Here is a 5,587-nt window from a genome sequence, read left to right on the forward strand (position 1 = left end):
CGGACATGCCTGGCATACCGAGGGATGTCGCCGTGCACTCGCTGGATATCCGAGCTGGAGCCCGACCCGTGAAGCAGCCTCTACGCCGATTCGACGAAGAAAAGCGCAGAGCCATAGGTGAGGAGATCCACAAGCTGATGGTTGCGGGGTTCATCAAAGAGGTATTCCATCCCGAATGGCTAGCCAAACCTGTGCTTGTGAAAAAGAAAGGTGGGAAATGGAGGATGTGTGTAGACTACACTTGTCTAAACAAAGCATGTCCGAAGGTTCCCTACCCTCTGCCTCGCATCGATCAAATCGTGGATTCCACTGTGGGGTGCGAAACCCTGTCATTCCTCGATGCCTACTCAGGGTATCACCAAATCAGGATGAAAGAGTCCGACCAGCTCGTGACTCTTTCATCACACCTTTTGGCATGTACTGCTATATTACTATGCCATTCGGTGTGAGGAATGCAGGTGCGACATACCAAAGGTGCATGAACCACGTGTTCGGAGAGCACATTGGTCGAACGGTCGAGGCTTACGTCGATGACATTGTAGTCAAGACGAGAAAATCCTCTGACCTCCTCACTGACCTTGAAACGACATTTAAGTGTCTCAAGGCGAAAGGCGTAAAACTCAATCCCGAGAAGTGTGTCTTCGGAGTCCCCCGAGGCATGCTCCTGGGGTTCATCGACTCCGAGCGGGGCATCGAGGCCAAACTGGAGAAAATCGCGGCCATCACCAACATGGGGCCTATCAAGGACTTGAAAGGACTACAAAGGGTCATGGGATGCCTTGCGGCTCTGAGCCACTTCATCTCGCGGCTCGGCGAAAGAGGCCTGCCTCTGTACCGCGTCTTAAGGAAGGCCGAGCGCTTCACTTGGACCCCCGAGGCCGAGGAAGCCCTCGGGAACTTAAAGGCGCTCCTTACAAGCACGCTCGTCCTGGTGCCCCCGCTGCCTGAGAAGCCCTCTTGATCTACGTAGCCGCAACCACTCAGGTGGTCAGCGCCGCGATCGTAATCGAGAGACGAGAAGAGGGGCATGCATTGCCCGTCCAGAGGCCGGTCTACTTCATCATTGAAGTACTGTCCGAGACCAAAATCCGCTACCCGCAAATTTAGAAGCTACTGTACGTGGTAATTTTGACGCGACGAAAGTTGCGACACTACTTCGAGTCTCATCCGGTGACTGTGGTGTCATCCTTCCCCCTGGGGGAGATCATCCAGTGCCGAGAGGCCTCGGGTAGGATTGCAAAGTGGGCGGTGGAGATCATGGGCGAGACAATCTCGTTCACTCCTTGGAAGGCCATCAAGTCCCAAGTCTTGGCGGACTTTGTGGCTGAATGGGTCGACACCCAGCTCCCAGCAGCTCCGATCCAACCAGAACTCTGGACCATGTTTTTCGACGGGTCGCTAATGAAAATAGGAGCGGGCGCGGGCCTACTCTTCATCTCACCCCTCGGGAAGCACCTTCGCTACGTACTGCGCCTCCATTTCCCAGCGTCAAACAACGTGGCCGAGTACGAGGCCCTGGTTAACGGGTTGCGCATCGCCATTGAGCTAGGGGTCTGGCGCCTCGACGCTCGTGGTGACTCGCGGCTTGTCATCGACCAAGTCATGAAGAACTCCTATTGCCGCGACCCGAAGATGGAAGCCTACTGCGACGAGGTTCGGCGCCTGGAAGACAAGTTCTACGAGCTCGAGCTCAACCACGTCGCTCGACGATACAACGAGACTGCAGACGAGCTGGCTAAAATAGCCTCGGGGCGGACAACGGTTCCCCCGGACGTCTTCTCCCAAGACCTACATCAACCCTCCGTCAAGACCGACGACACGCCCGAGCCCGAGGAGGCCTTGGCCTAGCCCGAGGCACCCTCGGTCGCCGAGGGTGAGGCACTGCACGTCGAGGAAGAGCGGAATGGGGTCACACCTAATCGAAACTGGCAGACCCCGTACCTGCAATATCTCCACCGAGGAGAGCTACCCCTCGATAGAGCCGAAGCTCGGCGACTGGCGCGGCACGCCAGGTCGTTCGTCTTGCTGGGTGAAGAAAAAGAGCTCGACCACCGCAGCCCCTCAGGCATCCTCCAGCGATGCATATCCATCGTCGAAGGTCAGGAGCTATTGCAAGAAATACACTCGGGGGCTTGCAGTCATCACGCAGCACCTCGAGCCCTTGTTGGAAACGCCTTCTGACAAGGTTTCTACTGGCCAACCGTGGTGGTCGACTCCACTAGGATTGTACGCACCTGCCAAGGGTGTCAATTCTACGCAAGGCAGACACACCTGCCCGCTCAGGCCTTGCAAACAATACCCATCACCTAGCCATTTACTGTGTGGGGTCTGGACCTTGTCGGTCCATTGCAGAAGGCACCCGGGGGCTTCACGCACCTGCTGGTCGCTATCGACAAATTCTCCAAGTGGATTGAGGTCCGACCCCTAAACAGCATTAGGTCCGAACAGGCGGTGACGTTTTTCACCAACATCATCCATCGCTTTGGGGTCCCGAACTCCATCATCACCGACAACGGCACCCAGTTCACTAGCAGGAAGTTCCTGGACTTCTGCGAGGACCACCACATCCGGGTGGACTGGGCCGCCGTAGCTCACCCCATGACGAATGGGCAGGTAGAGCGTGCCAATGGCATGATTCTGCAGGGACTCAAGTCGAGGATATACAACGACCTCAACAAGTTCGGCAGGCGATGGATGAAGGAATTCCCCTCGGTGTTCTGGAGTCTGAGGACGACGCCAAGCCGAGCCACGGGCTTCACACCGTTCTTTCTAGTCTATGGGGCCGAGGCTATCTTGCCCACAGACTTAGAATATGGCTCCCCAAGGACAAGGGGTACGACGACCGAAACAACCAGACCAGCCGAGAAGACTCACTGGACCAGCTGGAAGAGGCTCGGAACATGACCTTACTACACTCGGCACGGTATCAGCAGTCTCTGCGACGCTACCATGCCCGAGGGATTCGTTCCCGAGACCTCCGGGTGGGGGACTTGGTGCTTCGGCTACGACAAGACGCCCGAGGGCGCCACAAGCTCACACCTCCCTGGGAAGGGCCGTTCATCATCGCCAAGATCTTGAAGCCCGGAACATACAAGCTGGCCAACAGTCAAGGCGAGGTCTACAGCAATGCTTGGAACATCCGACAGCTACGTCGCTTTTACCCTTAAGATGTTTTCAAGTCATTCATATACCTCGTTCTCTTTACATACGCAAAAAGAGTCTAACCGTCAAGGAAGGGTCAGCCTTGCTGTTGGAGCGAAGGCAGAGACCCCACCCTTCGCTCGAAGTCTCCGCTGCCTAGCCGCTGCTCTGACAGAGACAAAGCAGGCAGGGACACCCTTCGCTTGATCGGCACCAGATGAAGACCGGGGACGAAGGCATCCCACAGTGCGGCCTCGTCCAGCTCAGAGGCCCACGTGCGATCCGGCCCATTGTAACGGGCCCTGCGTGGCCGCCGCGTGTTACGGGCCTAATTTGTAAAGGCATCCCTGTAATTACAGTCTTTAACCCTGCTTTATGGGAATATTCTGGGGATAACCTAGGAAGCTGAGGGCACATGCGTCCTTAACACAAGGCGCTGGGCGTTCAGGTACCTATAAATACCCCCGCACAGTGCCCGTGAGAGGCCTGGTTAACAGAGCTATTTGCCATCTCACGCGTAACCCTACTGTCTACACTGTTCACCCCTGTTGGCCTTCTTGTGGCTGATAGCAAGTTCCAACATTTGGCGCCCACCGTTCGTGCTACGACAAAACCACCCGCGATGGCACCCAAGAGAGCTAACCCGAAGGCTGACGAGGCTGCGAAGGCAGCACTGCTTGCCGCAAGAAAGGGCAAGGCCCTCGCCCTCACCCAATCCACCCACCAAGAGCCCACTGAAGACAATGTCCCCCACACCTGCGAAGACGACACCTTCCGCACCTGCGGGCCCGAAGGACAATCGCAGCCGCCCCCAGGCTTCGCCCCACTGGAAGGCGCGGACCTCACCGAGGACGGTGAGGTCCTCGGCGTCTCAACAGAAGAACAGCTACAGCTGCGCGCCCTGCACCTCAAGAACCGCAATCTCCAGAGGCAGAAAGAGATACTGGAGGCCAAGCGCCAGCGTGTGTCCGCACTAGCCAAAGTGCGGCAAATGATACGCGACGAGGAGCAGAAGGCCCAAGACCTCGAGCGCGAGATCGCGCTGATGCAGCGCGAAGGCCACCTTGGCCTGCAGCAAGAGCCACCCCTCCAGCAGCGCGCACAACTAGAAGACACGCGCGAAGGCCACCTCGGCCTGCAGCATGGGCCACCCCTGCAACACCGAGCACAGCCGGAGAACCCGCGTTTCCCGCAGCGTGACTACACCTTCCAGCACGGCGCGCCATTCCAAGGGGTCAATTACCTCGACGAGCAAAGTCCTCTGGCGCCACACCTGCAAGTGACGCCTTGGCCAGCTAACTTCCGAGCAGGGACCTATCCCAAGTACAACGGCAGCACCGACCCGGCGCAATACATAATGAGTTATCAGGTCGCCGTTGCATCCGCCGGAGGGGACGACGCCACAATGGCGAAGTCTTTCATCATCGCCCTAGAGGGCCCAGCACTCACCTGGTTCACCAGATTGCCTCCGTTGTCCATTGATTCATGGAGAAGTCTCAGGGACAAGTTCCTGCTCAACTTCCAAGGGTACCGCCTAGACACCGACGCCTTGGCCGAGCTCTCGCTTTGCAAGCAGCTGGAAAAGGAGACTCTGCGGGAGTATTACCGCAAATTCTTAACACTCAAGTCACAGCTGCCCTCCGTCGATGATCAGATCGCTATCCACTACGCCATCAGTGGCCTTCGGGCTGGCGTCCTCTACAGCCACTGTATCAGAGATCCACCCAAGAACCTCCAGGAGCTATATCAGCTCTTTGAAAAATATGCGAAATCCGAAGAGCTCCACTAGCGCAAGGTTGAGTCGCAGCGGAAACCCAAAGACGCCCCGCAGTCCAGCCGCACGTGGACGAGGACTCCGCAGCCAGGCTCCGGTCGAGATGGCCGCAGTCAGCAGCAAGCGCACAACATCGCCAACCAGCAGCCTGCCGCTGACCCCCCTCGGCGCCAGGTATACCCCCCCAGGGCCGCGGAAATGGAACTCGTGGCAGGGGCCGAGGGCGCGCACAGCCGCCACGCCGATTCTACTGCCTTTTCCACGGCGAAGACTGCGCCCACCAAACCAAAGACTGCCCCGAAATGAAGGCCACCAGAGACAGAATGGCGCGGGCGCAGCCAGCCGACAATCCCAGAATTGTCGCGCATAATTACCAGCCACCCCCTCCACCATATATCCACGCTCCCGCCCCGCATCCACCGCACCACGCTTACCAACACCATCCGGAAGTACAAATCGTACCTCCTCCACCCCCACCACCACACCAGCAACATCAAAACATCCCCCATGCTCCAAAGCAGGAAGACTTCGCCGATCAACCATATCGCGGAGTCATTCACATGATAATAGGGGGGTCCAGCACTGACTTCGACACCAAGCGGCAGAAGCGGGACCACTACCGCAGCATCAACCATGTCGCCGTCACTGGCCCAGTCGTGCAGACAAAGTGGT

This window comes from Zea mays, chromosome 1 (assembly GCF_902167145.1).
Source record: "Zea mays cultivar B73 chromosome 1, Zm-B73-REFERENCE-NAM-5.0, whole genome shotgun sequence".
Lineage (NCBI taxonomy): Eukaryota > Viridiplantae > Streptophyta > Magnoliopsida > Poales > Poaceae > Zea > Zea mays.